Source organism: Camelus dromedarius, chromosome 13 (genome assembly GCF_036321535.1).
Source record: "Camelus dromedarius isolate mCamDro1 chromosome 13, mCamDro1.pat, whole genome shotgun sequence".
Lineage (NCBI taxonomy): Eukaryota > Metazoa > Chordata > Mammalia > Artiodactyla > Camelidae > Camelus > Camelus dromedarius.
In genome coordinates this window covers 60836832-60848964 of record NC_087448.1, presented here as the reverse complement: position 1 = coordinate 60848964, position 12133 = coordinate 60836832, and the positions used below count along the sequence as shown (strand labels likewise).

General features: G+C 38.8%; 1 protein-coding gene across 3 annotated transcripts in view; it reads right to left on the bottom strand.

The window, feature by feature from the left end:
- Positions 1–12133, bottom strand: part of SPART (spartin) — a 45862-nt gene that overhangs the window by 26619 nt on the left and 7110 nt on the right. Inside the window, exons 1-2 of one of the 3 annotated variants that reach the window (XM_031465899.2) lie at positions 4853–5002; positions 4056–4138 (exon numbers count right to left, since the gene is read on the bottom strand). The exons of 1 other annotated variant lie outside the window; for it this stretch is intronic. The gene's annotated coding sequence lies outside the window, so the exon portion shown is untranslated. Of the gene's footprint in view, positions 1–4055; positions 4139–4852; positions 5008–12133 lie in introns of those variants that run through there. One more of the 3 variants, XM_031465898.2, reaches the window with a different exon arrangement.

The following is a 12133-nucleotide window of genomic DNA, read 5'->3' as shown; positions in this document are numbered from 1 at the left end:
TGGGAACTCTTTAATGCAAGCCTTATACAAATATTTAATTCTTAGTAATATGTGCACGATAAAAAAATTACTAATTTTTAAAAAGCAAGCTGAAGCCTAGCAACTGTCTAATAGAATTACTATGTTAATTAACTGCATATGTAATTTAAAATTTTCTAACAGACACATTTAAAAAGTAAAAAGAAACTTCAGTGATATTTCATTTATCCAAATACATCCAAAATATTGTTTCATCATGTAGCCAATATATAAATTATTAATGAGATAGTTTACCTTATTTTTTCACATTGTCATAGAACCTAGTGTGTTTTACGCTCAAAGCATATCTCAATTCCAGCCACCTTCATCCAGAGCGTTCAATACCCACAAATGCCTACTGTTATTGGACACTGCAGCTTTAGTCTTTTCCTGTGATCTCGTTAAAATTTATGACAGGATAATTTAAAGGATTTAAGGCTGTTTTAGCAACAATCCACATTATAAAGGCATCACTGAAAGCAGCCTAACCATGCTTTCTTACCTGAAAAACAAACAGATTTTTCAACCTTATCATGTAGCACCTTCATGGTAGTGGAGAGAATATATTTAGTCCCCAATTCAGAAAACATCATATACAACTGACCATAATCAGCCCTTACTTGCCCTACTGCAAATCCACTGTCAAATTCCCTGGAAGTCTACTTTAGAACGTCAGTAGACTGCTTCCCCTTTCCACAGATCCTTCCCTTTCTTCCTTCAGAAATCAGTGGATAGGAATTCCGCACTCTTCCTTCCTTAGGGTACAAGGAGGATGAGAGTTCAGGAAGCAAGAGAGCAGAAGTCAAATAGCCTTTTGTGAGCTGATTTGGGAATTTAACCAGCATTAAGTTTGTCCAATTGACTTGAATAGGGTCTTGAACAACAGTGGGGCACAGCAGGGCACCTACTTTTTTGATACGTGCCACAAGACACCACTATTACCAAGGCACCATTTACAGAGTGTTTAAAGTGTGCAGGAGACTATGCCAGATGTTTATTTCATTTAATCCTTACAAACTACTGTTACTACCATTAGGTACTTGGCAGAGAAAAAGCAGGTTGAAAGCCAGTAACTGCCTTAGATCACATGTTTTTGAAAGACTCTGGAGCTAAGAATTATTTTCCCATTTTTAAAGGGTTATAAAAACAAGGATATGCAACAGAGATCGTATGTGACCCACAAACCTAAAATATTTTACAATCTATTACCTGGTAATTTACAATAAAAAAAAGTGTACTAACCCACTGCCCTCGATCACAATGTTACAGTTCAATTTCAAAACTAATCCTCTAAATCAGAGTTTCTCAATCTCTGTCTGATTGACATTTTGGGCTGAATAGTTCTTTGTTATAGAAGGCTGTCCTGAGCACTGTAGGATATTCAGCCGCACTCTGATCTGTATCTACTAGATGCCAACACCCGCCTCCACCTGCCATGTGACATCAAAAATGTCTCCAGACATTGCCAAATGCACCCCGGCAGCAAAATCATCTTCACTGATAACCACTGCTCAAATAGTCTTCAAATTAGGGAATGTGTACCCCTAGGGTACATGAAGACTTGTCAAGGAACATGTTCCAAAAACATATGTAATTTTAAGAAAAAGGATTCCACAGATCCCTCTACTTCCACTTAGTTCTCCTCACTAACACTGGTCTGCCTGGGAATATGCCTGTAGTCCAGCTATCACACTGTTGTTTTTCCTCTTCCAAACTCCTTTCACAATCTTCTCACTTTACAAAAAATACCTCTTACCCATTCCTATTTTTACTATGGTGTATTCCCCAGAATGGAAAAGCATGGTAGGATGGAACAGCCCAAAAAAGTCAGCGTTGTCGATTTCTACTTAGGCAGAACTTCAACTACCCATCATGTTAAGATATAAATTTCCATTAAAATTCTATTTTTCATATTTAATTATTCTTTTATCAAAATCCATCCAGTATTATGCTGTTCTGACCATTGATTACTACTTGTAAATATTCAATCCAGAAGAAAAATAACTCCTAGAGTTACAATCATAGGAAAAATTTTAATTTTTTAGTTTCAATTTATACAAGTATTTTTATTAAAGACAAGTATAATAGAGAATCAAAAGCTTTCAAGCGTAAGTACATTATATTAAGGTCACATTCTGTGGAGGTGGGTAAAAATGAAAGTACAATTTCAAGAAAAAGGAACTGTGTATGATATTACATATTTTTAAAACTGATGGTGATGGATACAAAAGTGCAATATTATACTCTTTGGGATATAGTTAAAAGTACCAATTTTATATTAAAATGCCAGGATCTATACAAAGTGGGAAACTGTATCCTTTCCAAGTACATAATAGTATGATGCAAAATGTTATAAATTAACCTAAACGTGTGCAAGGGGGATAGCTTTACAAAAATTATTTTGGGGGTTCATAAGCAAATTAAAAGCCCTACTCTAAAACCACTCACAAGTATACTATACCACAAACAAAACTCACATGGTATGTGGCATTTAGAAGCACCATAATTTACTACCTTTTATTAAGCTCTTTGGATGTACTTGGCACTGTTCTATGCTCCATTTAATCCTCTTATCTTTGGAGAGTAAAATCTGATTTAGAAAATATTTTTCATATATTGAGCAGCTTGCTTAAAGACTAGTAAATGAGCTAGTAAACGGAAGTGAGATTCAAAGAGCCAGGCACAGTAGATATTTGTCAAGAAAATTAAATGAAATGTCTGATGCCAAAGCTAAACCTCCTGCAATGCTCACAAGTTAGCAGACTGTGGGAGGGGAATTTGGTGTTTCATGGTAGAAAGACTTTTCACTCAAGCCCTAAAGTATAGACAGCATTTAAAGGCAGAAAGAAGGAATGATAAAGGAATCCTACGTAGAAGCAGTATTACCTTGCATATGTCTTTATTTCAGCGCTTACTTCACATAGTGTTTTGAAAGATTTCCTAAATACTGTGTCACTAGAGGAAAGGGGGCCATGGCTATTTAAAGCGAAGGCAGGCGCGCGCGCGCGCGCGCGTAAGAGGGGGGTGGGGAGCGTGATTCCATGGGTCAGCAGCAGCTGAACAGCCTTCCTTGCTAGGCACCTCCACTTTGAAGACAGAAAAAAAATTAGCAGGGAGAAGAGCCTGGATATTTATCAGGTGAAATGTAGTTGGGAATCTCAGCGTAGAAAAAGTCAGTATTAAAATATTATGTTTTTATTTTGTGATTGCTCTAGGATTTGCTTTATTCTCAGTAGCCTCTGAGAAAATTCATTTCACAGGGATAGGGACTAGAGAATGGTGACTTAAAAAAAAAAAGCCTATCATATCCCTAACCTCGTTAAGTACTTATCAAGTGTCTTGGAAAGATAAAAAATTATTACATGGTTTCACGCTTTATCTTTTACAGTTGAGAATAGTAAAAGTTTTTGAAACGTCAATCTAAAGTATTAAAACAGTGCCTACACCACTATAACCATCTTAAATCACAAATCAAAACGTGGCTCCAGCTACCAATGGCGCATTTATTTTTTAAACTTTTTTTAACTTTCTAATAAAAGAAGTAAAATGTTACTTGTTTCAAACATAACCATGCGCGCGCTTTAAAAACTATTGAAGAGCAAAGGTAAAACTCTGAACCAAACACTTATTTCAATCTCGTAAACACTGAAAGTAGTAACAATTACGCTAACGATCAAATCACAAGCAGTGTTTAACAATAGTCATTTATCTCCCGACAAGGAGCATAAGTTGCTTTAATGCCCGCCTATCTGGTGGCCCTTAACCGAAAAAAAAAGGAGAGGTAATTTTTCCCGAAACCTGTAACTGCCTCCTGTAGCATCCCACCCTATTCTAGCTTGCTAGGGAAACTATAAACATTGACTTTCCTGAAAGCCCCAAAGGTAAGAAACAACACACATAAGAGAAAAACTGTTTAAAACAGGTTTCATATATAAGTCACCAAATGAAGCCTGTTAATGGAACAAGAGAATGAGTTAATAAACAAACAAACAAACAATAGCTCCATTTACAACGGGGGGCGGGGATTCTTACGTTACCTTTTGTTCAGCTTTTGGAAATTTCAAAGAAAATTGTTGAATTCTTAGATATTCAAAGCCCTATTTCACAGGCAACAACAATCCTGAAGGAGAATTCATTAAATTACAATACAACAAAGCAAATCTGGAGCATCCAAGAGACAGAGTGAAGCAATTCACTACAACTGCGGAGTGGAACACTGGGCCAACCCCACAGTAACGCAATAAAGCCGTGTCACGAAACTGCGCATTTCCAGAGAAACTTTTTCCAGACACAGAAATTAAGTCGGAGGCTCCTCTGCAGCGCTTAATCCCTAACAAACAGACGAATACCTGGACTCGAAAGAGGACTATCACGCGTTACCCATCCCCAATGTTGCTGTAAAGAACGGTCATCGAATTTTCACGAAGCTGTATGCGCTGGGTTAGGGTGAAGAATCGCTGCGATTTTCAAAGCCAAGGTAAACAGCAGGGGGTGGGGGGCGTAACAATGGTCAATAGAGACGCCCCTATGACGACTGTAGGGGGAGAAAGGCAGCGCTCTCCATCCCGACAGTCAATAGGGGAGGGGGCCTACGGAGCTCGAAGATTCCGTAAATACATGAGATGGGGGTTAACTAAGAACAACTTCTCTAACTATTCTCTCCCGAAACCTCTCCCTTCATCGAAAGTTTCATCTCTGAGACTAGGGTGGGGGCCCGAGGCCTTCCCGGCCCTTCCCGCCCAGCCCGGCAGCTCGCGGGCCCGGGCGCCCACGCCACCCGCCCGCCGTGGGGGCCCACGCAGGGGCGACTCCGTCCCGCCGGCCGCCGCCCCACCTGTGCCTTCCAGGCTCCGGCGCTTCGGCGCCTCGAGAAGAGCTCCCCGCTCGGCGGCCGCAGCTCAGGGCCGGCTCCCTCAGACGGACGCCGCGGCCAGGCGCTCGGCCGGGACCCGCCCGCGGCTCTCGGCGCCCCGCACCCGCGCGACCGCACGCCGCGACTGACAAAGCGAGCCGAGCCGAGCCGAGCCGAGCCGCGCGCTCCGCAGCGCGCCACGTCACGCGGCCGCGCCGCCCCGCCCACCAGCCCGGCTCCCGCGTGACCCGAGCGCCGGCGCGCAGCCCCCGCCGGCCGGCCTCCACGTGACGCCCACTCGGGCGGCCTGCCCGCGGGCTTGTGACCGCCTGCCCGGCCTAGGTTCTGTCCACGCTGACCTTCCAGATGGCCTCTGGGGAGACGTCCGTCCACTGCGAACCCCTCAGTCCCCATAAAACTCGGGGGTAGAAAAGGATCGAGGGCGGAAGGCCCCAAGAGAACCTCCTCGGCGTGAACCCCCGACCAGGGTCTCCCGGCCACGTGGACAGCCTCCGCGCTTGCGCAATCTCTCACTGTCCGCGGCCCCTGGGCGGCTGGGGGGACTGGGCTAGAGCGGCGGGCGGTGGGAGCCCTAATGGGTAGGGGAGTCCTGTGTGCTAGAGGTCTGTAGCACTTTGGTAAAAAATGTTAAATTCCTGACGCTTAAGGATACATAGCAAGTGTGCTAATGCCATTTAAGATTATGGAAAGCTGAAAGGGGGAAATCAAAGTGAACATACTTTATTTTTCTTCAACTTTCTTTGAAGTTGGTGAAATATTATAGATGTGTGGACAGGGAATGTTGCCTGCCTTTCCAGTTCTACAAGGATCAAGCCAATGCAGCGGCCCCCGCCCTCCTCCCCCCAATTCCAAGTGAGCCCTGAGGGGAGTTCAGGATGAAGAAAAACTTAAAAGGGCTCTATGCTTTGGATACTGGCCCTAGATAGTTAAGATGCATATCTGAGGATTAATGAGCCCAGACTCTTGCATCTTCCCATACATAGGAAAGCACTAAGATAATTAACTTTAGATGGTTGTTCTTTGCAATTAGCAGCAATCTTTTGATGTTCAACTACTTTTAAAAAAAAAAAAGTCCTGTATATCCTGGCTGCTCCTTTCTCTCTTCAGAACAGTGCCTCAGAGTTGTCAAAGAGCTGATCTCCTGGGCAACAGTCCTCAGTAAGATCACCAAATAAAACCTATCTTGCATCTTTTAGGTTGTGTGTTTTTCTTCAGTCAACAGATGACAGATTTTATGCTTTAGAATAGACCTGCCTTTAAAAAGTAATATACTAAAACACACATACATATGCATATATATGAAGTGCCCTGAGCTTTTAAGATGAGCAAAGTGACTTGTTTAAGGATGGCAGTGACTTAATTCTAGATGAATTGTTACTCCCCTCAAACAAAATTAATGATGGGGAATGTTGGGTGACTACTGGGGGAGTCTTTTAAATTTAAAATTTGGTACTTACCTTTCTGAGAAATCTCAGAAAAATAACAGCCAGCTATCCCAAAGAGAAAAACCTATTTGAAAGATATACAGTAATACAATGTTTTTAAAGATTTTGCTCTTATACACTTTAAAAGAATTCTGAAAAACTATGACTGTGTACCTTCTCTCTCATTTTTAGATTGAGCATCAAAATTTGTCATCTCACTTAAATAGTTGCAAAGGATGCAAACTGTTAAATTGACATTCTACAGAAAAAGTTACATAACTTTTTCAGACGTAGCCAGTGGGAAAACTAAGTACCAGACAATTTTATATACATCATCAGTTTTTAAAACTACATTAACAAGCTTTTTTTTAATAGGAGGAAATTTTACATCATTCCTTTTTGCTCTTGAATTCATATTTCCATATCAATTGATGAAATTTTATCCCAACATAATAGTTACGTATTCTGGTTAGATATGACTCCAAAATATAAGAAAATGGTAAACTGTACTTCATCAAAATTAAAACCTTTTGCTCTTCAAAAGACATCATCAAGAAATTGAAAATATAACCCATAGACTTTGAGAAAATATTTCAAATCATTGTACCTTACTTGTATTTCAAATATATAAAGAACTGCTAAAACCTAATAATTAACAAGATAAGTAATAAACTTTTAAGTGGGCCAAAGATTTCAATAGACATTTCTCCAGAGATTTACCAAAGTCCAGCAAACAAATGAAAAGATTCTCAATGTCATTAGTCTTTAGAGAAATGCAAATCAAAAACACAATGAGATGTCACTACTTATGCACTAGAATGGTTGTAATAAAAAAAGACAGATACTAACAAGTGTTGTACAAGGATGTGGAGAAATTCAAACCCTCATGCACTACTGGTAGCAATATAAAATGATGCAGCCATTTTTTGATAAACAGTTTGTTTCTTAAAAAGTTAATACGTAGACTTACTACATGACCTAGAAATTCCACTCATAGGTGGAATTGTGGAAATTGTGTAGGCATGTTTTCATTTCACTTGGTTCAAAAAAAATTGAGTGATGCTGCTGTTATAAAACTCCTTCCACTCGTACTTATTTAGTTTGTTTAGGTGGATAGAGTTTCTCAGTTTTAGAATTGGTGCTGAATTGTCTTGTTCTGGAAGTGGAATACATGTAATATAAACAATAATACAAATACCTGTACACACATACAAAGTGCACAAGTATACTTGACAAATGTTCATAGCAACATTATTTAAACAGCCCAAAAGTGAAAACAACCTAAATGTCAACCCACCAATGAATGGATCTTTGAAAATGTGGTATATTCATACCATGGAATATTGTTCTGTCCCCCAAAATGAATGAAATACTGATACATACAACAACATAGATGAACCTCCGAAACATGTATTCTCAATGGAAGAAGCCAGAGATGAACATATATTTCTGTTTCCAGAATTTTTTTGAAAGGTAAACATACAAAGACAGAAAGTAGATTGTTGGTTGTCTAGTGCGGGGGTTTGTAATGAAATTGGCTATAAATGGGCACAAGGCTTTCTTTTTAGGGTAACGAAAATGTTCTAAAATTAGATTGTGCTGATAGTTGCACAGCTCTGTCACTATAATAAAATCCACTGAATTACACATTTAAAATGAGTGAATTTTATGGTATACAAATTATATTTAAACAGTTAAAAATATCTCCTGGATTGATTATCATAATTATTTACATTATATGTATGTTAAGTTTGTATAAACATTTATTGAACAAAGAGCATATATTTATTGGAAATAGATCTTGAAGTGAAAGGGAATTTTTTCAATTAATTCATATATTTGTGGGTGATTATCACTTATTTCTGGAATGGGACAGAATTCAGCATCAATCCTGTCCTAATTTTAATATTTAAAAATGTAAAGCCTGAGAAACTCTGTCCACAGAAACAAAACAAAGTTAACAGAAGGAATTTTATAACAACATTGTCACTCAATTCTTTGGACTACTTCCAAATCATATGCCCCAAATCACTTTATGATAAATTGTTCAAATTTGTTTTTTAATCCAATTGATGCTTCTTCTGTTTTTTTTTTTAAGTTAGAAAATTGGAAATCACTTTCCTGCAAAAATATTTGTCACCAAGTGGCTATAGTTATTCACTTCCTCAATTTCTGGGAAGAACACCAGAAAGGCTTCACTAAGAGTGGCCATCTGGAACCATTGAGGCCCCAGGATTCTTAGCAGTCCCACACTCAAGGTAGTGGCTCCATCCCACTAGTGGCGGCTGGGCAGAAGAAGGGATGAAGAAAACTTAAAGGGCTCTGTGCTTTGGATACTGGCCTCCCCACACTCACTTAGAACTCAGCCTCAGCTGTAGGTAGCTGGAGGCAGGAGGAGAAATGCAGGTGCCCTGCCCTCCTAGGCAGACAGCCCTCCCACTGCTAGTGATGGGGAGAGGGAGCCCTGTGCTCTCTGCTATAGCAATCTGAAGAGGAGGTTCTGCCTCACTGAGCTGGAAGGGTAGAGGGAGGGAGTAGCTCCACTGACCTTCACTGTTCTTACGGAGTTTTAGATCTTTGGGGAAGTGGTCTACAGAGCTCCTCATGCCAAATCAATAAGCTGCATTTTAATTGCCCTACTGAAAATGCACAACAAATCTAGAATCAAGCTGAAGTTTTCATCTCTGTGTTTTATCCTGTATAACTTGATTAATTTAGTAGCCCTGGAAAACATTACCACTGTATGTTAAATGATCACCATAATGTGTGTAACTTGGTTAATCATCAGGACCCCTTATTTGCACAAGGTCCTTCCAAGGCAGCCCTTGAAATGTGCTCACATATATGTTTGAATAAAATTCACAGAAAGAAAAAGCTTTTAGCCACAATCAGTTAAGACCACTGACTCTTTGCACTTGACTTTCCTTCCTGTCCTTGGTGTTGACATGGCTGTAGCACTTTGCAGATCTGGCTAAGGACAATTTGAGTTGGTTGTACATTTAATTTTTGCTTTATAACATATGTTTATAGTTGCTTCTGTCTATCATTAAGTTATCACTAGCCGTAGTGTTGTGGCATTGACTTCCAGGAATATCCCTACTCTGCTGGCTGACCCTGTACCCTAACATAAATATGCCAGTCAAGGGTCATACTGCTTTGTGAATGTGTCCTACGGTGCACAGCATCAAAAAGCTGGTGGAGGAGAAACAACGTTCGAAATACATGGAGCCAGAAGCTAATCTATTTAAAATTATTCCAGTCATCAGATTTGTAAAAGTATAAGCAAATAATTTGGTTCTCATCAATGCCTAGTCAAAAACCTATTCCTAATTCTTAAAAGTTTGATGACAATTGTAAAAACTTATATGACAGTATCAATATTGAATTGTGAAGCTGAAATAAACTTTTCTATACTATGGTTTAAAAACGAATCTTAATAAACCATGCTAGAGGAAGAATTGAATTCTCTATTTTTTCTATGGCATAGATTACAAAGTCATTTTCATATGAAGAAATAATCAGAATATAGAGCCAAGAAAGGTAAGAAAAAAAGTAACATGGGATATGTTCACTACCTGACTAATAAAAGAGTTATGTTGTTTTTCTGGTGATATCCGTACTATTTGTCAGTTAAAATTTGTAATTTTGGTGATTTTTCATTCTTAATAAATAGTCTCTTTTGTTCCTAATTTTGTTTTTTTCTTACAGAAGTCCACCCAAATTATAAAAGCAGCAAGCACCACACAACTGGATCTGCCCCTGTTCCTTAGGTTGAAGTGGTACTTGAGATTAGTAAAAGAAATAATTGCTTATCTTTAAAAATATGTAAAAAGCCATTTTAAACATTTATTGTATCTTGCTGAGATAATAAAAAGAAAAGGTCAGATAGTCAAAATAGACTAACAAGATTCAGAGCTTTTACCTAGTATTAAACTCAACTAATAATTCCAAGGTTACAGGGGACTACGAGATACTCGAAAATAATGAAGATGTCTGAAACCACCAACCCAGCTTCCCAGGTTTTCCCACACCATCTAGGAACATGCCCCAGCCCAGACCTAGCATTTGAGGTCACCAGGTAAGTATGCCAGGTATTGCACAAACGGAACTACTTCCGTCATGAGCTATCTCCAGTTTATACTTAGAAAATTACATGGTTGACACTGACATTGCCTCTGGGCCATTCCATGTACAGCCATAAATTCCATGTTCACTTACCTTAAACCATCTGCACAGACCATTTCATAGATGGGACTCTCCACTATCTGTCCACCTCTGTATACCTTTGCCCAATTAACATGTTTGCAGGGAGATTTGATTTGGTCATTTCCACCTGGGCATGGAAAGCTAGCAATAATTGGTTACAGACCAGCTGCTAATACTTAACTTCCAACTTATTTCCCCTCTTTTGTTCCCACCAGATTCTTCTCAAAGGCAGTGCATTCTCTAACAATAGTGAAGAATTGGAAGAGACAGGTGAAGTCTTTAAATGAAATTATCATTTTTTTCACACCCTCCCCACACTCTATAATATATTTGATTTACTAACATCCCTCCAAAATACCTCTCCTTTTCTATGGTCTTTACCTGAAATATGGATGTCTAAACTTTGCTTTATGGTGGTTTAAAAGCTGTTTCTCCCAAATTGTACTTTGAATTGTCCTTTAATTTGGCACTCTTGAGATTTTTACACTGTGGGCAATTCACCAGAGTAAGATTTGGGGAAGTGAGAGCTGTGTGTTTTTTATGCAAAGTGGGAGAAGTTTGTTGTGTTACATTGAGAAGTTTTAACATGGAAGTTTAATATGAAAGTAGGAAAAGAAATGCTAGGAAATATCACATAAGAAATTAAAATCTGGAAATTGGTTATTTGGAAACTTTTATCCCGTACCAAAAGTGGTATGTGTGCCCCTCTCTGAAGATATTAATACACTTCACGTATTTGTAGCTGAGTGCCTAAGACCACTAGTTCTGGAATCTGAGCGCCTGGGTTGGAAGCAACCTTCATCTCACAGTTGCTATTACTTAACCACTCTGAGCCTGTTTTCTCATCTGTAATACGGGGGTGTGAAAATGAGACCTACATAGGGTAGTTATCTAAAGTCACTGAAATAACTCATTTAAAGTTGACACTCAATAAACATTAGTAATGACAGCTGCTAAAATCCTTTAATGATTAGCAAAGAATGGTTGTGTGCTAAGCACATTTGAATAATTTTTAAAGTGTAATTTTGTCTTCATTAAGAGTGGTGGAGTTACTTTCTTTTCATCAAGAATTGACTTCACAGAACCAAAAAAAAGCAAATGTGAATACTATGTTAACTCTGTCATAGTGCCACTAATAAAAACATTAATACTGTATAGAATTATTTTGATAACACAAGAGTTCTCAGAAGAAAAATCTCCTTCTTAGTGAATTTCAGGCACGATATATGCCTATTTAATTATTTAGGCATGTAGTATCCACTATAATTACAATAGCTGGATGATCATGTTAAAGGCTTGACTAGAAGCCAGCATTTTAATTAGATGAACGTACTAAAAGTTCCATTGTACGTTATACTAGATTCAGTGTCATCTAGGTTGTCCAGCTTGTTTTATCCACATGCTGAAAATATGTTGTATTTTTTTCTCTTCATCTATTACATGATATTGTCAAAGGGGGTTAGAAAACCCAGAGAGAGTGTCACAGAATTATGAATATTGTTAAAATGAAAAATGTCCAAATTACTTTGGACATGAATTGAGTTAGATGTTGGTACAGCCATCTCGTAAACTGATCTAGGTTATCACTGGTGATGTACCCTAACTGGTCCAA